This window comes from Protopterus annectens, chromosome 14.part0 (genome assembly GCF_019279795.1).
Source record: "Protopterus annectens isolate FY-2018-M chromosome 14.part0, PAN1.0, whole genome shotgun sequence".
Lineage (NCBI taxonomy): Eukaryota > Metazoa > Chordata > Ceratodontiformes > Protopteridae > Protopterus > Protopterus annectens.
This window is the reverse complement of record NC_056748.1, coordinates 906369819-906396698: the sequence shown is the minus strand read 5'-3', so window position 1 is coordinate 906396698 and position 26880 is coordinate 906369819. Positions and strand designations below refer to the sequence as shown.

General features: G+C 39.7%; 1 protein-coding gene across 6 annotated transcripts in view; it reads right to left on the bottom strand.

The window, feature by feature from the left end:
* IDE (insulin degrading enzyme) overlaps positions 1 to 26880 on the bottom strand; it is a 3524264-nt gene that overhangs the window by 672471 nt on the left and 2824913 nt on the right. The window lies entirely within an intron of this gene.

The following is a 26880-nucleotide window of genomic DNA, read 5'->3' as shown; positions in this document are numbered from 1 at the left end:
GTACATACATTTTGCATCCAATGTTGTCTGTTTTCATACAATTCAACCTCTGGGACAGACTCCCAAGCTACAGAAACACATGGGTGGAATCAAAGGAGAATATTCCCGAGGACAGTGGAGTCAAAGGATGCACTTGGTCTGGATTATACATCCAGCTTATACTGTGACACAAAGGTGTGGATAGTAGACCAAGTACCTGCAGCACAAATGTCATCAATAGGAACCTTACCCAAAAAGGCAGTTGAGGTAGCTGCCTTGGAAGAATGATTCTTTGATTCCCTATGGAAATCAGTCCCAACTTTTCACAGACAAACATAATACAGTCGGAATGCCGCCTGGATATGTTACTTTAGATACCCCCCACATAATTTAGCTTTTGAAGGAGCAATGAAAAGCTGTTAAGACTTTCAGTTCTGTGTAAATAAAACCTGAGTTGATGATGAACGTCTAATAAATTAAGAACATATGCTCCTTTATTAGAAAACTTTGGGAAAAACACTGGTAGACAAACAATCTATTAAGATTCACTTCAAAGGCCATCTTTGGGAGAAAGTACAAACTTTTTTTCAGAGATGCTCTGTACTGATGAAAAAACAAATATGGGGGTTTGCATGATAAGGCCTGCAACTCCGATATTCTCCTTCCAGAGGTGACGGCCACCAAGAAGACAGTTTTCCAGTAACAATATTTTAAATCTGCTGTAGAGGCATGCTCAAATGTAGCTAGGTAATATCTCAAGGGAAAACTGGATCTCGGACTGTTGGTTTTAATAGGAAGGTTCTTTTTAAAAAAGCATTTGAAATCTTCAGAGAAGCAATACAAGAAAATTAGAAATGGCTGCTAATTAAACGTTGATGATTGAGAAGCAGAATCCTTAAAAAGCTCTGCCAAGAAGTCAAACTAGATAGAACGGGGTCTGAAAATGGGTCTAATCCTCTGGAGGAAGCCCATAAGATAAACGTTCTTGATTTATTTAGATAAACTTTTCTGGTGTTTGGTTTCTGTGAAAATGTCAATCTATATTACTGGAGCAGAAAGCCAAGCATCTCTGGCCATCACTAAAATTGGAGGATCACTGCAGTTAATTTAAGTTTTTTAGGTTCAGGTGAGGCTGACTGGACAGATAACAGAGAAGATTTGCATGTGGATCCAACAGCCAGGGTAGGTGTAACTAGATGAGGCAAGAGGAAGGGGAATCAAACTTGCCAGGGTCAAAAAGGGGGCAATGAGGACAACTCTGGCCTTGCCACCTTTTGGTGTTCTGAAATAACTTTATGAGAAAGCATAATGGAGGCCCACAGGTAAACTGAGGACTGCAGCATCTCTTGGTGATTGAACTGTTTAGGTATAAGGGCAAAGTAACTGCTGTACTTGTTTAGGTACAAAGCAAAAAGATCACAGCAAGGCTGACCCCAGTGACTGAAAATCTGATTTGCCACTGTCTGATTGAAGGACCACTTGTGAGGCAGAAGAACAGACCTGCTCATCTTGTCTGCCAGAACAATGACTGTGAAAGTCCCTGGTATGTGTATTGCAATGAGAAAGTGAGTGTACCAACCCTTTCTTTTCTTCATCAATTGTAGAATGTCAGCAAAGGTGACGTTTTCTATTGGGGACTGTGTGGAATCATGTGTGTCATTAAAGCCTTTGTCTTTAGAATCCAAATGTCTCTTCTTACAAATCCGTTTCTTCAACACCTTACCCGCCTGTGGACTTCCAGTGAAGGCTCAGAATCAGACTGGGAACTCAGATGATGAGAACCCTGTCAGGCTGTAGGAGGCTGACTGTCCCTGTTGACCAGGATGAATGAAACTGGATACTGGATCCATCAGTGGAGCAAGACAGAGCAAAGCTTGGCAGAGACTCTTCTTCTCTCAACTTGGAGAGAACTCTTTCAAATGTCTTGAATGCCAAAGATGTAACAGAGGTCAAATAAGCACCCCTATGATCTGAAAGATGAACAGTTGGGGTAGAGACATCCTTGATTCCAACTTGCCCCTGTTTAGAGGCCATCAGTGCCAAGCTATCAAACTATGAAACACCAAGTGGAAGGGACTCATCTGAAAACTTCAGAGTTGACCCAAACCTCCAGTTTCTAAGCTTTGGCTCTGAGACTCATTCCAGTCCGACAGAGCTGGAGTCAAGAGAGTAAGGGAAACTGTCAAAGTTGAAAATGCTGTCAAGCTCAGATGCCAGTGCTCTAGTGGGAAGGCTCGGATCTGTAGGCTTCCGATCCAAAACTCAGACTGGAATTGGAGAAAGCAGTGATGGGGCAGTTGGGGCACCCGGACTGGTGCCAGGCTGACCCCTAGTTGAATCTGGGTGCAAAAGAACTTCTGCATCATTCTGTCAACATCAGCTCCTGAAAGACGTTTCAATAAATGGAAAGAATTAAGAGATGAAGCCACTGAATGTGGTTGGGACAACGCTTTTCCAGCGAGAAAGGGACTGATACCTGGGACTCACCAGTTCTGCAAAAAGTGAGGTGGAGGAGCTGGAGATCGGATCGGAAGTAGTTCTGGATCCACACATTTAGATGTCTTCCATGCCAGACTAAAGAATTCTGTAGGATATGGCAACTCTTTTCTGGACTTTTCAAATCTCTTCTCTGAATACTTATCCTTTTTATTTCTCTAGACCTGCCATCTCTCCTTGTCTTTCTCTTCTGAGGTTCTCCTGTTTTCTTTCCTGGAGAAGAGATGTCTGGTACAGAAGGAGCCTAACTCCTCACTTGGATGGAAAGAAGGTCCATCAAAACAGGTTTGTCCCTGTGTCCTTGAAGTGCCCTGGGATCAAAATATGCACATGCCTCACAGTATGAATCCACGTGGACAACCCCTAAACAGTACACACAAAGGGAATGAGTGTCCTTTGGCAGGATTTTGTGACCACAGGCCCAAACACTTCTTAAATCCAGTGGCCCTGTCTGACATACTGCGAAATAAACAATACCACTGCCAAAAGCTATCAAAAACAGAACATTACAAAACAGAAACACAAAGATATTACAATCACTACACCTTATTATCTAAACTAGTAAATGTTGTGGTAAAAAAGGAAAGGAAACAACATCCTAAGCTAGGGAAGGAGAAACAGCTATATATACTACAATTTTTGTGTGTGCGCGTGTGGGGGGATAAAGGTGGAAAAAATTAAAAAGGTATAAAGAAGAACCTTAGAAATAAACTAGATTTATCTACAAAAACACAACGTATGTGTTCTACTGTCAGAGCCCTTGAGAACCATGACCTCCTAGATCAGGCAGCAAACGAGATCTGAGATATTCGGGGGAACTCATGAATGTATTCAAGGGAGGACTCCAAGCTTCTGAAAAGTGGCGAGGCTGGATCTGGTCGGACTAGATAACTGAAAGGTTGAATCATCCAAAAACAGACAACACTGGACATAAAGTGATAGCTATTCACTTAATTTTTTTAATGAATCAAGACTTCTTGTACCTTGTCAACCATGATGTTGACTGTTAAAGGACAACAGCAATGTAAGCATATTTCCTTTTTTCAAAGTATACTTTCCTGCCTACAGAATGATCCCTACAATTCCACATATTAAAAAAATGACTCAGTTTCTTCCTCTCTGGTGCATTTCTTTCCTAGTCAGTTTCCACACTGCATACCATGTTGTACCTGAATGAAGTCTCCTTTACTCTTAAATCATTTTACCTATAACTGGAACTTTCATGTTAAAGAAAATCACACAGAACAAGGTATAGTACAGTTGTGTACACTTACCATAAATGTAGATGTTCGAGTGTATTCACTGTTGCAGTCCTCACATTTGAGTTATCTGCCTGCAGGTAGCCCTCAGCTAGCCTGAATACCAGAGTCTTTGGATTTCTGCGTCGGATGCTGTCGCTTCTTCCTTGACGTCAGGTCGTCAGGGGTATAAAACATGCAGCCAATGCCATTACATCAGTTTTTCTTGCCCCAGATATCAGGTGCCCCCATAATAGGAAGCAATTAAATGGTATGGTAAAACCCCCATCAAAAAGCAAATACACAAGAAAAAAATAGACATACCAACCATAAGGAGAGGTAGAACCAAGAGAAGTCAGGGGGGGCTGGAGGGAGGGTAACCAGGACTGCAACAGTGAATACACTCGAATATCTACATTTATGGTAAGTGTACACAACTGTACTATGTTCTTCGTGTTTCACTGTTGCAGTCATCACATTTGGGTTGATTCCCAAAGCTAAGGAAGGGAGGAGGAATTTAAAGAGCATTAGGGCCAGCTATTAATCCCTGCAAGACTGCAGTGGCAAATTCAACTCTGGATTTAGAAAAGATAGGCAAGTGGTAATGCCTGGTGAAGGTATGTTACAGAACTCCAGGTAGCAGCTTCTATGATGTCCCTGGTAGGGACCCCTCTGAGAAATGCCGCAGAGGTAGACGCAGCCCTGGTGGAATGTGATCTTATCCTCTCCCTGTGGGGAGGTTTTCCATGGTGCTTGTAGCAGAAATTAATGCAATGGGTTATCCATTTTGGAAATGGTTTGCTTTGAAATGGCCTTCCCCTTTGCCCCTGCATCAAAGCTAACAAGAAGCTGCTCAGATTTTCTGGTAGGCTTAGTCCTGTCCAAATAGAATCTAAGTTGTCTGTGCATGAACAGAGAGTGCAGTACTCGTTCCCCTTTGTTTTGTGGATTAGGGAAAAAAGTAGGCAAATGAATGGAATGATTTAGGGCCACAGAAGACACCCCCTTGGGCATAAAGGAAGGGTTAGTCCTGAGGGAAACGCTGTCTGCATGGAAGATAATGAAGAGTTCCACTGCCATTAGGGCCTGTAATTCAGAGACTCTTCTTGCTGAGTGATGGCTAGAAGGAAAGCTGTTTTCCAAGAAAGGAATTTAAACTCAGCTGTAGCCGCTATTTCAAAGGGGAGGAAGAGAGAGCTTTTCCAATACAAAGTTAAGGTCCCAGGCTGGAGTGGGAGCTCTCCTGGGAGGTATTAAAGTTTTGGCCCCTCTAAGGAATTGCTTTAGCAAGGGGTGACAGAAAAGAGGTGGCGCTGTATTATAATGTGCTGAAATGGCAGAGGCATGAATTTTAATTCAAGAGAAGGATAGGTCCCTGTGGAGCATTTCTGTTAAGTACTGTAGAGTCTGAGGTAAGCTGGGCACCGTTGTGCCCATCCCCTGAGCCAGGCTCCAGGAACAGTATCTTCTCCACTTTTCAGCATAGGATTTTCTAGTACTAGGCTTCCTTGCCTCCAGAATGATAGCCAGTACCTGCTTACTGAGGAATGCTAAAGGAGAGCTCAAGGAATTAGCCAGGCTACAAGGTTCAGGGTTTGAAGCTGAGTGTGCAGAATCTGGCCCGCCTGCTGGGACAGCAGGGAAGGGATCTGAGGCAGGTGCCATGGTTGTAGCAGTGCCATACTGCGCAAGAGGGGGTACCAGTGTTGGCATGGCCAGTATGGTGCAATCAGTATTGTCCTTGGCTTGTCTTGTTTGATCTTTAGTAGAACCTTCGAGAGGAGAGGCAGAGGGGGAAAGGCATAAACTGAGAGGCTTTCCCAGGTAAAGGACAGGGCATCCACTTTCCAAGCTTGGTTGTGGGGAGTTCTTGCGCAGAAATTGTTCAATTGGTAGTTCAGAGGGGAGGCAAACCGGTCTATCTCTGGAGTCCCTCATTTGTTCAAGAGGTTGAATATTTTGGCTTCTAGTTTCCTTTCGTGTGGGTCCATGAGATTTCTGCTTAAGTTGTCTGCCAGTGAATTTAGTATGCCTGGCAGGAACTGAGCTTGCAGGTGTACTTGGTAGCTCAAGGCTGTGTTCCACAGAGCCATGGCTAGTCTGCAGAGAGGGTAAGAGTGGGTTCCCCTAACTGTGGTGTAGTCTGTCTTTACCAATAGTTGTCCTGGAAGAATACGGTCTTTGAAGGCTGTCAGAGCATTCTGTACAGCTAACATTTCTTTTTGATTGATATGCAGGGGCATCTGTCTCGGGTTCCATTTGCCCTGAATGCACTGTCCTGCCATGTGAGCCCCCCATGCATAGTCTGATATGTTTGTTGTTAGGGTTTGGGCGGCAGGGGGTATAGTGAAAGGGAGTCCCTTGTTGTGGTAGCAGGCCTCTGCCCACCAAAGGAACTCTGTCTTCATACAAGGAATGATAGAAATCACTGTTTCCAGGTCCTGAGAATGTTGACACCATAGGCTTTTTAGATACCATTGGAGTTTTCTCATATGCAGTCTTGCATATGGAATTAGTAGAATGCAAGAGGCCATGAACCCCGGGGCTTGCAGTATTTTCCTTGCAAACAGCTGGGGTTTTGTGGCCAATAGTTTGAAGTAGGTTGTCAAGTAAACTTGTTTTTCTGGAGTAAGGAATGACAACTGGGAAGTTGTGTTCAAGCTTGCTCCCAGGAATACAATCTGTTGGCAGGGTACTAGATGAGACTTCTTTTCGTTGATGGTGTACCCCAGTGAGGTTAGAAGTTTCTTTACGAATGCCAGGTGTTGTAATAGCAAGTCTTGGCTTTCTGACCGAATCAGACAATCGTCCACATATGGGTAAATTTGAATATTTCTCTGCCTGCAAAATGCAATGGCTGGAGCTAGGCACTTTGTGAAAACCCTAGGCGCAGTAGATAAGCCAAAGGGAAGTGCAGAGAACTGATAGTGCATGGAGCCTGCCTTGAAGCGTAGTTATTTCCTGCAAAATTCTCTTATTGGGATGTGCAGGTAAGCTTCTTTCAAGTCTAGGGTTGCCAGCCAGGCAACATTGGCTAGCATGGGAAGAAGCTGTTGCAGAGTTAGCATAATGAATTTTGGAACTACCAGAAAGGTGTTGAGAATAGAGAAGTCCAGGATAGGACACCAGGAGTTGTCTTTTCTGGGTACCAGAAAAAGTCTTGAATAAAGCCTTGTCCTCTTTGTTCTGCTGGGAATGGCTGAATAGCCCTGATATTGTGGAGACAGACAACCTGCTGTTGGGCCTCCGCCCATTGATTTGGGAGTAGGTATGACCAACCATTTGGTGTTGGTAGATTGTGGAAGTGGAATCTGTATCCTTGGGAAACAATGTTCAAAACCCAATTGTCCTGGGTAATAAGTTCCCAGTTTTTTGCATGCAGGGCGAGCTTTCCTCCTAAGGGAGCAGGTAGTAGAGCAGGGCTTGGAAGGGTTAAGGTTAAGTCATTCTGACATTTTTTCCGTGGGGGGGGGTGGCTTACTACCCCCTGCTTTGGAAGTGGGAGCCCCCCACTGCTTAGGTTTATACGAAGCCTGAGACTGTATCCTAGGTGGTCTGCTGTTCCTGGGTTTGGACTGGAAAGGACCAGTTCTTAGAAGGCCAATGCCTACTGAATCTGGGAGGCTGTACTTGTAGAAAATCTAACAGTTTGCATAGATTTAGCTTTTTCCTCCATCCTTTTGTGGATGACTTCTGCTTTGTTGCCAAAAAGGCGGTCTTGGTTTAAGGGAACATCCAGTAATTTAGCTTTTACATGATCTGGCAAGTTTTGTTCCTTAAGCCAAGCATGCCTTCTAAGTACAGATCCAGTGACAGCAGCCCTGCAAGATGCTTTTAAAGCGTCAAAACCACACTGCAAAGTATGTTTACCAACTTGTTCTGCAGAATGCATTAAATCCTGTAATTCTTTGTGTTCAGTACAGTTAGGAATCAACATCATTTTCTGTTTAAGTAGCCCCATAACATGCTGCCAATACTTTAACATATAAATCTGGCAATTTAAAGCCTTGATGGCCAAAGTAGCAGAAGTGTATACCTTCTTACCTCATCTGTCTAAAGCTCTAGAATCTCTATCAGAAGGGGTAGGATTTTTGGCAGCAGTAGCCTTAATGCCTTTTGGTCCTTGGGAAATGGTCTCTGGATCCGCAGAAGGATTCTTGAAGAGGAACTTGTGAGAGTCAGGTACTCTAATACCTGTCAGGTTTTCTGAGAGCTGGAGGTAAAGTGTCTGGGGAAAGGTTAGATTCCAAGAAAGCATAATCTACAATGTTCAGAACAGGAGGGTAGCTAAAGGCCTGTGCTGAGGTAGGAGTAAGAATTCCCTAAGCCTCTTTTTGGAGTCAGAGCAATCCTGGCTTTCCCAGTGGAAATGCTCCCTAACAGTGTGCAAGATTTCACCAAAAGAAAAATCTTCTGGACGGGAAGCAGTGGGAATAGAATTCTCTGCATCAGAATCCTCATAAGTAGATAAGGGCAAATCCTGGTAATCAGAAGAAGCAGAAAAATCAGATTCCTGATAAGAACAATCAAAAAGAAACTCAGTTCTAGGTCTCTTAGAGGGGGAAGGCTGGCTTCCCCTAATCAAGGTAATGAGGTCTTCAGCCTTTCTAAGCATTTGTTTTTTAGGCATATGGGCCTGGGCTTGTGGTTTGGTCGGTTTTCTAGGCGTGGTGCGAGTTTTAGGCCTGGATGAAAATGATGGCGGTTTAATATGAATGTCTGTAGGCCTAAATACACCCTAAGAAGCCGGTGCCTGCACAGCGGCTCTGGATCCATTCCAAGGTAGAGACATCCGCAGGTTCCATAGTCGAAGAAGCATCTCGCGGCATACCGGACTCCGAATGGGTTTCAGTAGAAGCCTGCGAATTAGAAGTAGTGGGTATCAGGGGCTGCGAAAGCACCTCACTGAGTACTGGTGGACTGGCGACTAGCTTAATGGAAGTATTGTCGGCAGTTTTGGACCTATGCGGTCTGTCTCTGTCTTTATCCTTATGTTTTTTTCAGAAGATCGGTAGTCGGATGGCTTGATGAAGCCATTTCGGAGTACACAGAATGAGTACGAAAATAATTAGCCCGACGATGGATAGTTCGGGCATTGAATAAGGCACAAAACTGACGAGGGACATCGTGGTCTGGGCCTAAACAGGGGATGCAGTAAGAATGAAAATCTCTATGAGGTGTTTGCTTTCCACAGGTAAGACAATTGTTAACTTTTACCGACATCGGTTAGAGCAAGAAAAAGGATCCCCAATGAGGTAATTAGCTTTTTTGAAGACTTCGGGCCTGAAACTTGAAAACGAAAATTTCAGGAGTCAGCCAACCGGCACTTGGCAAACTGCTTCTGCTTTGGGCACCACACGACAAAAAAAAAACTGATGTAATGGCATTGGCTGCATGTTTTATACCCCTGACGACCTGACGTCAAGTAAGAAGTGACAGCATCCGACGACACTGGTATTCAGGCTGGCTGAAGGCTACCTGCAGTCAGATAACCCAAATGTGATGACTGCAACAGTGAAACACAAACAACATCTATAGTTCTCTTTTTGATATGTGCACTCAGTGATATCATAAAGCTATCCATGCTGTAAAAATTCACAGTTCGACAGTCATTTACAGTTGTGTTCTTTCCTTTCACTGGAGCCATTAAACCTGAGGCCCTTGCTTAGTACTGGATGCTATGCAACCTTCCAAAATAATGCATAATTTAAACATTTGGGAATATGTGCAAAGTAAAGCAATGGTTAAAGATAGCAAAGGAGAACGTAAACTTTGAGCAAGTCACTGTTGAGAGCAGCACAAACATTTGTCATGCAAAGGTCTGTAAGATAAGATAGTTCACTTGATGTTAAATGGTTGTTACTGTGCAAAGATATCTGTAAGAGTAGCAAATATATATTTCAAATTGTGCAGTTTTAAAAATATTTTGAACTTTTATCTGTGTATACCTAGGACTACAGGCGTAGCTGACTCATCCAGTGTACTGAATCATTCCTGATGTGTTACCTCTTATCACTGAAGAGTTTAAAAAAAAAAGTGTGTGTGATAAGCTGCACGAGCCAACCAGCCAAATAAGTCCTGCTACTACATCCCAATTACAAAAAAGCCCATGATCTGGTACTCATACCTCTGAAACATACACTTACAGAATGTCCAGATTTTTGCCTCATATTTTTGGCCTATTCCTTACAAAAGTTGTAATTTTCTGGCAAATCAATGAGAACTGAAGTCACCAAGTAATGAGACTTTTGAGTTTCAGACATCCTTCAGAAAATTCATGCTAACACAAAATCTGTTAGTTTAGCAACTTTCTAAGTTTGTTAACAGCGGTATTTAAAATCTACCACTATTTTTGAGCCTTTGTCCCTCCTTATTTTTGGCTTTGTGTGCTGGTACTTCTGAAATGCAGACGCCAAGCAGGTCCCGTATCTGCACCCCCACCCCTTTCTTTCCCCAGCCAAGAGTGAGGGGGAAAAAAAAAAGCAGTTTCTACAGTTTATGCACAAGGAATATGGAAAACTAAAGCCTTTCTTCTTCTTCTTTCGGCTTTTCCCAGTTAGGGGTTGCCACAGTGGATCACCTGTCCGCTAATGATTGGCAGTGGAGTTATACAGTGTTGAGTTGCCAGCCCGCCGCCCAACCTTCCACAGAAGGCACACACACACACACTCACACCTAGGGCCAATTTAGAGTGTAAAGCCTTTAATTAATAAAAAAAAATCTTCAGTGTAAACCGTACCAGATACTACAGTTTATACCAAGTATGGAATGCTGCATTGCTCAGATTTGTCTTAAAAAACTTTTTTCCCCTTTTAAACTGTAGCAAGCAGTTGCTACAGTTAGACAACACATGGAGCTCACCTTTGACAGCAAATGAAAAACTGACATTTAAAAGCTGGTATGTACTACTAAAGAGATTAGGATTGGCCCAATCGTGGCCCCTACTACTATGCTCCCTGGAAAGGTGCCCCATCAGGACCGATAAACACCGTCTAATGTACTGTGAAACGTCTTTAAAACAAAGATGCAAGACTAGAAATTAACACTTTTGCTGGAAGGATTAGACAATGATATTTTGATATGCACTGCCATTTAAGACGGACTACTGAGGTTTCCTAAAGCAGTTAATAAGATTACTCTGGTTGACTAAAGGAGTACTGATGCAAGATCTGAGACTCAAATTCCATTAATTAAAAAGGTACATTATCTCATTTACTTGTTCTCACCTCACCAAGCACTTTTTAAACAATGTGTCACACGTAGTAAAACAAATATAGCAAGACAGTCACTGACACTCTTACTGAACTCTCAAACACATCAGTAACTCTCACTAACTCCATTCTAAGGGAAAGGAAATGTTTTCTAACTAGAGAGACTAGTGCATTATACCCTCATCAGTGTAACCTCACAGCGGATTCTGGGAAGTTGTAACTAATAATTATGAATGTGCTGTTGGCAAGCATGGACTATGACAAGGGCAAGTAGATAAATAAATACAATTAAATTAATAATTGTGTGTTGTAATGTTTGACAAGTTACAATGATAGCAACCCCTGCTCCTTGAAGACCTCTTAAACAGAGAGAATACAACTCTTAGGTGAGCAATACAAGACAACTTTTATAACAATCCTATATCCTTATCTCAGTGGGGAAAACCAAAACTTACCAGTTGGCAGTGCTTTCAAGATTACAATCCTCAGCCCCACCACTTTTTATTGAACTGCCTGATCTACACAGTATCTATGTAGCATTTATCACAAAGAATAAACACCACATCTTAACTGCAGCATTTGTTGGGGGGAGTTAATCTACCCCCAGACAAGTCAAATAGGGCTAGACAAAGCTTTGTAGCTTATTTTAACAAGACTGACAACAGCTTTATTCTACCCATCTAGGAAAGACAGTTATTGTGGTTCTCAAAAACAGATTTTTGAATTCTTGAAGTACTGCAAACCATAAGCCCCATAAAGCAGTCCAATATTCATACTTAACTACTGATTTTATTAACCAGAATTTAAACAGTTTATGAGAAACACAAATTAAATTACAGCTTCAGACACCATAATCTAGTATGCCCTAATGAAGGTGGGATTATGGTTTATGCCTTGTTTAACTTGCAAACTGCATCACAGTCTCTGTATCACCAAGAGAAATCACACCCAACAAAAAGGTCATTTAATAAACTGTACACAAATTCCTATTGATTGTCCTTCAGCATCTGTTGCACCCTTTCTTTTTTCTCACATGGACAAATATGCATTTCCACAAGTAGAATACATAAAAGATATATACCCTAGGATTTAATAACACCTACACTGTGTGTACACCTTTCTGAGTGAACAGACAAAACAGGCATAACTCACACCTTCTTCCTTCTAATTTTAATTTTCCTACTTATTTTCCTGCAGCTTTAAATATTGACAAGGATTCATAGAGGTCTCCACAAAGTGTAGAATACATGCACACTTAGTTTAATCTTTCTGATGACTAGAAAGCAGAAAAAGTGTGGTAGGGATGTTCTGGAATACATATCGTGTACAGTCAAGTGTAAGCATTAATGAATCTGGCTCATATTCTTTCAGAATTAGTCGACTGGGGGTCCTAGGCTGGGGTCATCAACTTCATTAATCACCATATGACAAAAAAAAAATATGCAAAAAGCCACACATACTCAAGCATCTGCTGCAACACAAATACTTCAACAGATTTCTAAATAAAAAAGCCAGCAAATATTCCCAGACATACAATAAAGGTCTAGTGAAACTCAAAACGGTCCATTTCCCAGTGATGACTAGAACAATGTTACATCTGGTGCTTATGAAATAGAGAGTATTCGACTTTCACTAGGCACATATGCAAGTTAGTCTTACATCACCGTGTAAATCGGAATGAGTATGCAACATGCCAAAACCATAAGTGTACCTGGCTCCCACTAAACCTGCCAATTTATCCCCTTGCCACTAAACAGGCAGCTTCCTGCAAATCAAAAATTAACAAGGGGAAGAGGACACCAGCATTACTAATAAATGTACATGTACAAGTATATACTTTCCTGACTAGCAGGGATATCTAACAGCTGACAGTGATGAAAGAAACCCTCATCTACAGGGAAATGGAAGGAGGTACTGCTAATCCATCAAGGAGGGTGATCTCATAGATCAACTCAAAATAAAACTACTTGTTGCATTTTATAGTGACAGTCCTCCTTCATGGGACCCTGGCTGGAACGAATTTCTAACAGTGACTATAAAAGTAGAAAGAGCCAAAAGATAACACATTTGTAGAATTTAGAAAGTTCTTGAGTCCTGAAGCACACTCTTACTGAAGGAGGACTTACTGTCAGTCTCAGGTAAGGCAACATTGTTAAGAAAATTACAAGTTGGGAGCTATTATTAACTCTCCAAGTGATGGTGACATCCTACAGAAAGGCCTCACTGAGACCAACGACTGGTGTCAGAACCATGGCCTTAAAGCTCAATGCCAAAAAATGTGACATTCCCATTGGGAAAAATCTGGGTCACATGTATTACCACATAGATGGTAGTCCACTGAACACAGAAGGCGTTATAAGAGATCTGGGAACACAGGTTGACAGCAACCTCTCTTTTGACCACCACATTGCCACTGTGGTCAGAAAGTCCTTCTATGTGGCATATCTCATTCCTAAAAGTTTTGCATCCAGGAAGAAAGAGGTCATTGTCTCCCTCTACTCTTCCCTAATTAGGCCAATCACTGAGCTCAAAGCCCCATTTGGCATGTACCTCACTAAACACCTGCAACAACTGGAGAGGCTGCAAAAGCATCTCACAAAGGGGATCCTAGGCATTAAACATTTGTCCTATATGGACAGACTCAAAAAAATTCAACTATTCTCTGTCTCATATCACCTACTTAGCGGTGATCTCTGCTTGACTTAAAAAGCCATGTCTGACCAAGCTCTGTTAGAAATGCTAAATCTAAGAAATCCCAATCCTTCCGCACCACATGTGCCAGAGACCTCAACCTCATTACCACAATCACAACAACATGCTAGAGGGACAGATTCATAACCCAGAGACTGCCCATGCTATGGAATAGACTTCTCATACATGTCAAGCAAAGCACCTCACTGGCCTTCTTCAAGAGAAATCTTGATGAGTGGATGGGAAATAGAAAATACACCTCAGGGCTTTACTCGACAGAGGCACTGGGAACTAAGGTCGGGTAGCACGATGCCAGAGTAATCCAATGGGATAGGCTTGTAAAGGCTCCAGGGCCAGTAGCCTAGTAAACACCTATGAACCTATATATATATATATATATATATATATATATATATATATATATATATATATATATATATATAGTTAAATGAAGGTGAGTACTAAAGACCAAGTAGCAATGGTGCAGATGCTTTTATTACAGACAAAATATTCCTAAAGCAAGCAGTGGAAGGAGCCACTTTTTATGTAGAGTGAGTTTTTAGCTACTGGGCTCTTAGCCACCTGACAGCAAGAGAATGCAGTTAGAAATCCATTTGTAAAGTACTTGTTTGGCAACCACAAATCATTCTTTGCTTAGTACAAAGGAGATAAATAGCTGATCATATCTTCCTGAAATCATGTGCCCATTTCAGGTGATATCTAAGCTGACAGATGATACTCAAGGGTACAAAAGACTTTTTCTTCCCCTTGTTTTTTGCTCCATGAAGAACACAAGACCAACAAAATGCTTCAGTGACACTTACAAAATTACCTTTGGAAAGAAGTAAGAATTCATACTGATGGGTATCAAATCCCCGTGAAAAATCACAATAACCTACACATGAATATTTGAAATTCCATGCAGAGGTGATGGCCATAGCAACAGCATTTACCAGAAATTCATCTTCAATACTGCCAATCTCATAGGCTCAAACAATTGAGAAGTAAGGTTGTCAACAATCAAGTTAAAATCTCACATTGGGGAAAAGTTTGTCAATGGTGAAGAGCTGCAGTACTTCTTTATGTACCTGCTTGGTCAGGAGACTTACACTTGCAGCTATGCCCTGAGGTTAAACTGGGAACCAATCAATCATGGGAACTATCCTTGACTACGAAGAGAACAGCTTCCCTCACAGCACCCAAAACCACCAAGCTTCTTGGCCACTAAGAGTGACAACAATGAGTTTTGCTCACTCTTCCCTGAACTATGTAACAAGATACAGAATAATATGGAACACTGGGAAGGCATAAAGTAATCTCCCAAGCAACAAAATGAAGACTGTATTCATTATCCTGCAGCACATAATAGGAAAGGAAAGATGGCCACATTCTGAGTGATGAACACGTGACTGTTTTATAATTTGCTTAGCAGTGTAGTGCTATATTCCGATTAATTTGTTCTATACAGTGCATCACTGTGGTTCTCTATTACTACACCTCCTGCTAAACTTATTTTGACATTGCATTCAAAAACTTGGTTACTCTCTCTACTCTTAGAATAACCCATCTTCTCTTGCTTTGACTAACTGTGTTCCTTCCTCCATATCAAGGAATAAGCTAGCTATGTATTATTTTATTGCCTCCATATATTTCAGTATAGCAGTGTTTTTTTTTTCTCTTTTCAGAGCCTGTGGACATTACATTGGTCCCTGTCCCTTAAACAGCAGGAGCTCTACAACAACGTACATCTCTTCAAACTCTTTCACTGATATTACTGTCATTGTAGAATGCAAGCAAGTTTAACATGAAAATCCTTTCTGTACATCAACTTTAACTAGCAATATACATGCCTGCCCTGTACTGGAAAGTGTCTGTGACATTCCTCCTAAAGCAGCAGTCCATGCACTGTAAGGACCACTTATCAAATTAGCCACAGTCCTCTCACTTGACCATTAGGTTACTCTGTGTGAGCAGTTACTTCACATGTTTAGCTTCTCGGGTGTCTGCACTCAGTAAATGAAAGAAAGTACAGTTGTGTAAATAAACTTACCATGACAGATGTTCTCATCTATATGGGTTATATCCTCCAAGGATACAACAGATGGCCAGCTTTCAGAGATTCAGGGCACCTTCCACACAGCCATACCATTAGTCAGCTTGAGCTGAGCTGACTAAGACAGTTTTGAGTGCTAAGCCTGACAGAGCTTTTATGCCAACAAATAGAGGGAGGCTGAGCCCTGAAAGGTCAATGCTTGGGACAACAAAAATAACTGTCCATACCCTGGTATAAGAAATACACCAAAAAAAACAAAGGGGTTGGAGGGAGGGAGGAGCTAATGTATGATCACTTGAAATCTACTGTTACGCTAAGTTTACTTACACAGTCGTAGTACGTGCCTTGGACTTGACCACAACTGGAAGTTTTTTGTTTATGAGTTGTGTTGGCTTTCTGGGTCAGCGCTATTGGTTTTATTAGTGAAAATGAGGTAAGTCTGACTCACCATAAGAGCTGGCAACCCAGATATTCTTGCATAGGTCAGAACAATCAGTAAAACAGATTTCCAAGCTAAGAATCTCAAAGTCAGACAGATTAGCTGGTTCAAAAATGAAGCAAGTGTTTTTTTCCACACAAAATTAAGATTCCAAGGAAGGGCCGCTGGTTTTCATGGAGGCCTTTTATATAATAAAACAAAAAAAAAAAAAAAAAAAAAAAAATCTTCAAAACATTTTGATATGAGAATGCATTAAAGGATGACGATACATGGGCAAACATTATGAACTGGATGACAAATGAACTTTGACAGAAGAATAAGAAAGACCACAGGATAATAACTCACACAAGTATCATAAACAAAACAGAGAAACACCAACACTGAATGGCTGCTGGTTATGCTGTTGGCACCAGCTAGAAAACCTTTTCCATTTACTAATATATGACTTTCTAATATCAGTCTTTCTTACCTCCATTAGTACCTGCTGACCATCCTAAGGAAACAGGTGCTTACTAAATGGAATTAAGATCCTATTATCCAGGCAATCGGGGGAAGTTGATTTTGGTCATGGTGTATCAAGCAGTCCTAATCTTGTGTTAGTAGAACCATTCTGTCTGGAAGCTTGTGATAATTGCCTCAGACCATTTCTAACAGGAAGGAACACCAAAACAACTGTTGCCTGGGCCAGAAGGGAGTCAACCACAATGATCATAGGGGATTCCGTCTGAATTTTCAGAACTACCTTGGATATTAGCGGAAGGGGGGGGGGTGCAAAAGCATACAGGTACATTTCTATCCAAAAAAATAAGAAAGAAAAAACATCTATCTTTCAGGTCCTCTTGCATGGAGTCCAGGTGCAGAATTTTGACAGATGACTGTTCAGAGAAGAGGCAAATAAGTCTACTTGAGGAACACCTCACAGATGGATCAAGTCTTGGAATACGTCTTGATCTAGTTTCCATTCATGAGAATATGCCAATGTCCTGCTTAACTTGTCTACCACAAATTCTACTCTGATGAAATGCAAGATGACTTTAGGGTGATAAAATGTGCAGTGAAGCTATATCCCAAGCTATCACGGCTACTCTGCAAAGGGGGTAAGACCCATTTCCCCCTTGCTTGTTGATGTACCACATGACTGCCTTACTGTCAATGTTGATTACGAGAACTGAGTGCTTTGATCAAGGCAAGCACCTTTTTTAGATTTGTGTGTCTGTCTTTGGTGTCTCACACACAATGCACTTTTACCCCTCCTGAAACCGCTCCCCAAGCAAAGTCCAAGGGGTCTGACCTACGGTGACTGATTGCTTTGGGGTACAGAAGTAGAAGGGGAGATCTGGATTTAGGGATATATGGGGTCTATATTATCTTGTTAAAATGGCATAAGAGTGAAAGCCATTTCGATGACAAATTAAAGCAAACTGGAAATACAGCAAAAGCTCAGGTCAGCGATTTTATTCCTAGAGAAAAAAATCACTTGGCTGTCGCCGTGACATTGGCCTTTACCCACTGTAGTGTGATTTTGCAATTGGTATAGATGGAAGGGTGTGATAGGCAAATCCTCCCACTTTGAAATGTTTTAACTGGTGTGTTGTGTCTTGTTGGTCTACCAATTTTTTTCCCTAGGAAAAAAAATTGGTGACCTGGGCTTTCGCTGTTTTCTGTCGAAATGGCAATTGCCGGTATGCCATTTTGACAAGAAAATATAGACCCGATATATGCTATCCTAATCAAGTGACTTCAACTCTGACCAACCCCAGGTTTGAGATTTGAAAAGACAAGGGATGCCAGTGCTGGGACCAAAGAGACTTCAGATAAGACTGTATAGTTGTCGTGGAATCTTGCCAGGGGTATCATGAAAATCATAAATGCCATGAGTTCCAAAATCCTGAGGTATTCTCTCACAGTGACAGAAACCCGAGTGGAAAACCTTAGAAACAGATCCAGACATAGATCAAGCTTTTTCCTGTACAAGCAAAACTCTCTGAAATTACATGTCCAGCTGACACCCCTGTAACGCAGTCCTATGTGAATTAATCAAAAATGAGTTTTGAATATTCTCTTGGAATCCTAGCTTGTATAAGAGATCTCTCACCCAAGTGGAAGATTCTGGACCCTTTAAAAAAAAAGACTCTACAAAGATAAGTAACTCATCTGCATAAGGAAAACTGTGGCTAGCCTTGTAGCCTGCAATGGGCTGTAACTGGTGCTAGACACTCTGGGGACATTCCTGGTGCAGTGGATTGTCCAAAGGGTAAAGCAAAGAACTGATAATGTGATCCAGACATGCAAAACACCTGACATCTGGATGAATAGGGATGTGATAGGCATCTTTTAAATCTAGTGTTATCAGAAAACTTAAATGAGAAAGAAGAGGTAACAGGTTGTGAAATGAATGCATTTTGAAATTGAGCACTGTCACAAACAGGTTTAGGAATGGAAAGATCGATCCAGAACTGGTCCCCAAGCATTTTCTTTCTTGGCAATAAAAACAAGACCGCTTAAATAAGCCATTCTGATTTGTTGGACTGTTCTTGGTTTTGACAGATTCCAGAAATCTTTTTGGACCCCCTCTCCCAGCCATTTCTTCTTAAACATCTGTTTATCTGCATTTTGTTGATGCTGTTTATTTTCTTGCCAAAAATGGATGAAGGGTTAGAGAATCCCTTAGAAAAAAACAGAAAACCACGGCTGAAAAATCTTGAGATTCCCTGAATCAAATTACCCATTTCATCACATTTTTATAACCTCTGCAACATAAGTACCAAAACTAAAACTCTATCCAAAAAAGTATTTAAAATTTAATTTTTCACATCATTTGTCATCACAGTAGTGGAGTGGCATATGTGGCTACTTGTCTATCATGTCCTGCATTTCACATCAGCAAAACAGAAATAAAGTTTGAGGGTCAGGACATACTAGCATAATTATGCTACGAAGAGAAAGGATTATATATTAGCTGAACACTATAATGAGTGTGTCAACTTTAACAAATTCAGGTTAAACGTAGTTCAAGGGGAGGCAACTGGTCAGCTTTTTTTTACAATCTAGAGAGATGTTTTGGCAGGTTTTGTTAAACTCCACACAATTACCTGGTATTAACAACAGAATTTCACTGACTACTTTGTTTCAAATATGTTTAAACTTTACATACTGACTGTTACGTTTAAATAATAGCTGTTCCCATTAAGGAATATGTTGACTGTTAATACCTTTCTGCAATCCCTTTGCTATTGAACCCTTATAATGTACATACTTGTAATGTTTTCATTTGCTATGTCTTTATTGTACCTTTTGCATTTGTATGGAGCTTTTCTTCCCAGGCCAGTGATGACCCAGTCGGACATTCCTGGTAAACAAATGTAAAATAAATAAATGTTAGCGCTCATAAACTTTGAGCATAGTATATACATAGTATATATATATATATATATATATATATATATATATATATATATATAGCTAGATATTTATTGTGTTTTAATTTTAAAAGAATGTTTGATTAGATTACTCTTATTATCGGCATTAATTTTTACTCAATATTGCATCAAACTTACTGAACAAGCATCACATCAGTAATGATGAATTGGTATATCTTATTTTGTTGCACTTGCTCCTTTAAGAACTGATTAGAGTTGTACTACATTGGTTGTGATTGTCCGTTGTGGTTTTAAAAGGTTAGCTGTAATTATTTGTTTGAATCTGATGAAGTTCTGTACTAATAAAGGAATGAAAGAGCTTATTCTCAAAATCCTGTACTTTTCTTAGTGTTTTTTGACTTGTGGGTGGTTCTTTTAGGAGTTGCAGTGGTTATTTTTAGTGTTTGCACTAATTTATCTGTTTTCAGGAAATGCCCCTTATCGTTAACAGCAAAAATAACGCACAGCAAGACCAAATACTGTTCAACCGGTTCAGGACGATAACAGTATCAACCTGACACAGTTGTTGGCAGTACTTACACAATTATTGGGGCAACTTGTCCAGCTAAATGTATCTCACACAGATAATAATAATAATGGGAACAAATACCTCGAAGCAACACAAGCTGCAAACAAGTCAGATGAACAGCATGCAGTATATTGTTGCACTTATTCTAAAGCTAGGAGTACAGAAGTGAATCAGACAAATTTAACATCTAGCAACGATTACTATACAGCACTTCCATGTGCTTCTACTGATGACAATGATTTATTCAAAGGATGGTTTGATAGGGAATTTGCCTTTGAAATGAATTCCCATTACAAACCTAGAGTTCAAGACAACAATGAGACCATATGAGAAAAAAAAAATTTAAACCTGAGAACATGCGTAAAAGGTAGAGGGCTGCAACCGGACAATGATTTTTTCAATGGTCTATTGCCTTACAACATGTGCTGAAGGGCATAAACTTCCTAACGGTTTGAAGAATGGATCACTTTTACATCAGGAGCTTCTGGAACTTTTTACTGTACTGGTACAGAATTTATGCGATTACTGATCAGGGACAATCTCTGTGTTATGGAATCTCTTAAGTAAGAAATCACTGCTCTACAGAATGTTATTTTACAGGTTCTATTATTTCCTGTTACGGAGGATGTTTATAGGAAAATCGTCTATTGTACAGAAATTATGAAAAGAAAGGAGCATAATCTTTGGAGGGATCAACAGGATTATGTAAGTAGAAGAGTTTACCATTTGCCTCTTCATAATTTTACTATTACAGGAGCAGCAGAAGATAACTCTCAAGTTTAATTTGATGAAAATGAGCTGCCCAATGAAACTTTACAGCAAGATTTTCTTCTAAGAGATTTATTACCCAGGAGATCTATCAGGCTGTTTACAACAACTTTGACGTTTCAGTGGGAAATTGGGAATCAAGTCAGAAACTACCATCTCCAATTTCGAATCCTCCCAACATCAAGAAACAGAAAAGGAAAATTTAGACACGTCTTATGACAGCATACAAGGTACCAATTTAAGTGTTTCAACATTTTTTTCAACATTTTCAATTTCAGCAATGTTACTATTAAAAATGGGTATGGATAACTTTTTTCCAAGGGATTTAATTTTATTCCTACTAGTAGATTTAATATGGTAGACACTACATTTGGACTTAAAATGTTCACTAGAAAATTAAACCCGAGCTGGATGATCGACAACAACTTTGATTCTGAAGCTATAGAATACCCAAGAAGGAAGAGTACTTACAATCCTCCTTTACTACCTTCTGTTGCCCTATTTAAAAATTATGTGAAGTGGATTTAAGGGCAAAAAGTTCTCTAAGTCAGGCAGGCAAGCTATAAGAAATTTCTTGTGAGGAAGAAAAACTTTTTTGCGAACTAAAGGATAACAAAAACCTCTGCATTATGAAACCAGATAAAGGAGGAGGTGTTATTATGGACAATCATACATACGTAGTGAAGATCATTTACTTGATGGGAATTTTTTTTATACCTTGTTCTCAGAATGAACTTAACATTGCCTACCATAGGCTTGACTTGGATTTAGATTAAGTGTTTTTAGAAGAGTTTTTTCTTCAGATAATGTATTATCTACAAGTTAAAAAGTCTTATATTTCTTCAATTTTTGGTATTCCCAAAGTCTACAGGAGTTTGGTTGAACCTCTAATGAGACCTACTGTAGCTGCAAGGGGATCCAAGACTGAACATTTGGGAAAATGTGTGGACCACACATTAAACAAGGTTTTTTAATGACAAACCGCATGTGCTTATCAATTCTTGGAATATTCTTAAAACAATGGCAAAGTGTGATAGTAAAGAATATACTATTTTTTTTTTTTTTTTATGTATAGATGGTAAAGATTTTTTTTTAGTGATTTCGCATGAAAAAGGTATGGAGATTTTTACTGAGGCATTATCTACAGGTACTTCATTAGATCAAGCTACAATTAATGTTCTGTATACTTTTATGGATTTGATATTAAAAAAACAATTTTGTTTCTTTTGAAAGTGTGTTGTTCAGACAAACGATGGGGGTGGCTATGGGGACATCAGCGGCACCAGTACTTGCTAATATTATATTATTGTGGAGGGAAGAGAATTTTTACATTTTCCTCCCATTACATGCAGAACATTTATAAATATTTCAGGTATTTAGAGGTTATCCTAATATTATGGAGTGGGAAATAAGACATCATCTGCCAGTGTATACATTATATTAATTCTTCTACCTGCTTTTTGATTTTTACACCCCAGACAGAATATGAAGGGTCTAATTTTCTAGGTGTTAGATAATACATGACTTATGAGAAACAGAGCTTTGAATCAACTATATACAGAAAGCCTATATATTTTAATTGTTTTCTTCATTATAAAAGTTACTACCCCCACTGGCAAAAGAAAAATCTTGTTAATAGACCAATAAAAGACAGAACACTGGTTTCTTCAAGGCTAAAAGTCAATGGTTTTCACACATCTGGGGAGAGGGGAACAAAGATAAAAAAACACCAATGAGTTTATGCAGAAGCACTGTCAATAACATGTCTCTTGGCATGGATAACCTCATTTTTCAGGTTACCTAAGGCCTGCATTGGTAGCTATTTGGCACAAATGTTCCTATTAGGAGGGGTAAGCTAAATTACATGAAGATGTACATAGTTATGTGCATTTGTCTTAAGTTAATAGGTTCTGGGTATAATCTACGGATTTGTTTTTTTTTTTAAAGTTTTCATTAAACACCATAAACCTGAATCACTATCTGACTCTCTTAGTGACCATGTGCCTATCGAAGTACTTAGATATACCTCCCACACTACTAGCACTCACAAATATAAAACTTGCCATAAGCTGACCAACTTCAACCCAGAATACTTAATAGCCTCCTATCCTCCATTAACTGGTCTTTGCTCTTTTCACTGCCTCATAATGATGCTCTCTTGCACTTCAATTCAACTTTCTTAAATATGCTCAACACTTTCGCCCCTCTTCAAACAAGAGTTAAACCTCAAATCTCTCCTTGGCTTCCCAACACCACTCGTTCCTCTATCCAAGTAAGAGATCTAGCATGGAAAAAATGGACTAAATCAAAATCTCCTTCAGACTTCCAAAAATATAAAGAACTTAAAATGATAGTATCTGATAAAAGAACTTCTACTCACAATCCACCTCAAATCACAATAATAACCCTACAGACTTCTGGAAATCAATCACAATTACATCCAGGTAACCCACTATCTTCCAACCCTGATCCTAACCGGTCTCTCACAGAAATAGCCACCCAGTTCAATTCCTTTTTCATCAACACCATCAGTAAATTACTGCCTTCTAGCTCCAGATCTCTTCCTAAACTAACTCTATCCTTGCTTCTGATTCATCTAGCCCTCACTTTGAAAAACACCTCAATCCTCAAAAAACACTTTCTCTTCAACCTGTATCAACTGCCTACGTCAAACAATTTCTTCAGAACCTAAAGCCATGCCCTCCTTCTGCCAACAACTTGCCACCATACTTCCAAAAAACAGCCGCCTGTTCCACTGCATACCCCATATATCTATTCTGATAAATCGCTCACTGTCAATCTACTGTTCCATTTATCTGAAAAAAATTCTATACTATCCCCATCCATAAAGGAGGAAAATCTACAGAAATTTCCAATTTCAGGCCCATAGCTATTCTCTTTCCACTCTCAAAAATCATGGAAAAATGCATCCATGCACAATTATTACACCACCTATTACTAGAAAAACTTTTAACACCCACTCAGCATTGTTTTTAACTGAACCATAGTACTTCCAACACTCTCATCACTTTAACCAATTCAGTTGGGCAATCCAGAGACAATAATAAAATACCCTATTGCCTATTCGTGGACTTATTCAAGGCATTTGATACTGTGCCCCATCCTTTGCTCATTTCTAAACTAACAGAACTTAATCTGTCCCCATCCACTATCTTTTGGTACAGCAGCTACCTGTCCAATAAGCAACAATTTGTTAGATAGCTTTCGACACTGTCCCTTCCTCTATCACCACCACAGGTGTGCCCCAAGGCCTCATATTAGGACCTCTTCTATTAAACATTTTTACTAACAATCTTTATAAATCCTGCCCTAACTCAACTCTCATCCAATATGTGGACAATTCTACAGTCATCACCTCCTCTGATTATTTCTTAGACCTGCTTTCCAAAACCCAGCAAACTTTCACAAATATTAAGACCTGGCTAACCAATAACCAGCTAATACTCAATACTAAGAAAACTAAACTACTTTTATTTCTGCCTAAATCACTCTCTCATAACACCTCAACCTTCACTATCACCTCGTTAGACCAACACCACCATCAATGTTGAATCCCATACCAAACTACTAGGGGTCATAATTGATGACAAACTAAAGTTTGACTTTCATATAAATTACTGTATCAATAATACTAACCAAAAGCTTGGCTTACTATACTGTAACAAAAGATATCTCACACAAGAGGCAAGACAGTTACTCTCTTTCTCTTGCTTATCTCCTACCCTCTCTCTTTGATGGCTCCCAAATCCTCACTAACCTACAGGCAACACTAATGAATAAGATGGAAAATACATAATCACAAAATAGCTAGATTCGCCGCCAACACTCAACCTAAATCCCATCACTGCCTGGCCTTGAAAACACTGAAATGGCTTGAGTTCCCCAGTCAACTTCTTTTCTATCAACTTATTAGCCAGTCCATCCTCTACAAACCTTCCTTCTGCCCTAACATTTCCAACATCTTAAATTACTACCTTCCAACCAGAAAACTTAGAAGCACCAACCAAAACCTCCTTGACATCTACAAACCTAAAAAAATCAACTGGTGAAACCCTCTACAACTATGATCCCTCTACCCACTGGAATAAGCTATCTTTAAGAATCAGATCTTTCACACAGCCACACCCATTTAAAATCACCCTAAAAGTCCACTTTACAAGTACGTGGAATTGCTCCTGTACATAGCCACCATGAACTCAATCACCTGACCCCCTTTGCATACAGCCCCTTCTCAGTTCATACTAATTCTAGCCACAGAACTATAACTCCTAATACCTTTTTCACTAAATTTCTCCACTACTCATATTTACCCCCCCCCTTTCCCACTTAGAATCAAGTGAAATCTGAGTAAGGGGAGTAAGTTAACTACTACTACTATTCTCCTCTCATTTATAAATTTTAAACAAATTGCTAATTTTCCCTCTTTAACCCATAGCCACCCCCCTTTTTTCTCTTGATTCTTAACCTTTATCACCTGCTCTCTCTATTAACTCCCTCTGCTTCTGATTACTGATGTACATGCTGTTGCCTGTAAGACCTAATAGTTGAGCTATAGTACTTTTTGTACTCATGTTAAAAGTTAATTCGCATTTCTTCCCCTCTAAATGGTGAATTCCTTATGTATTGGAGATCTATGAATTACTAACATTATTTTATTGCCTTTTTGTAAATAATACCTTTTAACCTCTCATATTATAAGAGGGAATCCAAGTATTATAATGCATGTTTATATTACCTCATGTATACTGTACTGTTTGTAAACATTTTTATGGTGTACACAATATTTTGTGGAGTTTTTCTCTCTAGGCCTCTGCTGATAAAGGGCGCAATTTCAGTCAGAAATTTCCTATCAACAAATGTCAGATAAGCTGATGAGGAAAAAAAACTGTATAAACAATTAACCTGCCAAACATTAATGGGTGCATACATCACAAAAGATGGAATTAGAAATTAAAATAAAAAAGTCACCATATATAATAGATGAAAATAATGACCTCTTGCCATAATGGCGGCACTTAGCATATTTTCTTGGAATGTGAATGGTCTCACAGGTGTAGACAAAAAGGAAAGAATACTTAATTACATTATAAAATGCAAAGTGCAAACAGCAGTGCCACAGCAGACATATTTGGAAAAAAACAGAGCATGTGAATTTGAGAGAAAAGGAATTTTAGGATGGATATTATGCAGAATATCAGGAATAAAGGAAAACAGGAGTACTTGTATTCATTGCTAGAAGAGCTCCAGCAGTGATAGAAGAGGGAAAAAAGATAATAATGGCAGATTTGTAGTAGTAAGGGGTTACTGCCAAGCAATGAGGGGTACACTGGTATGTATTTATATCCCACCTAAAAACTGCTATTTTGGAGCTTAAAAAAATTGGGAGAAATAATCAGCTTTCAGCAGGGAATATTACTTATTGGTGGGCACTTAAATTACATATGTAACAATAACGATGTATCGGGGAGCCTAGAAGGGAAAACATAACAAAAATAGTAGACTTCTGACAAAATTGTATTAAAGTATTTGGTACGAAAGACATGAATTCAGTTGTAGGAACTTGGAGAGAATTTACATATTATTCCCCAAGGTACAACAACTGGGCTAGACTTGACAGAAATTATATTTCAAAGGAATGTGTCCATTTAATTGTGAATTTTGACATATATTCAACAAGTATTTTGAGATCATGAGCCAATAATTACCAAGATAAAAATGCAGGATAATGAAGTAAAGATGAGACACTGCACTTCTCCACCTACCTATTAAAAAGAGAGGAATTTAAGGAATGGGTGGTGGAAATTATCTGGGAATTACTAAGGTACTTCAGAAGCTGCAGCTAGTGCGTGGGATAAAATGAAAGTAGTCTCTAAAAAACAGGGTGGAAATTATAGAAAAAGAGATCTGGTTATGAAGTAACAAGTTCTTTACAGAAACTGACAAAAGTTATAATACAACATAAGGGGAGTCTCACAGAGCAAGAGGAGGAGCAACTGCAGACTACTAAACAGAAAATAAAGGAGTACCTGAATATAC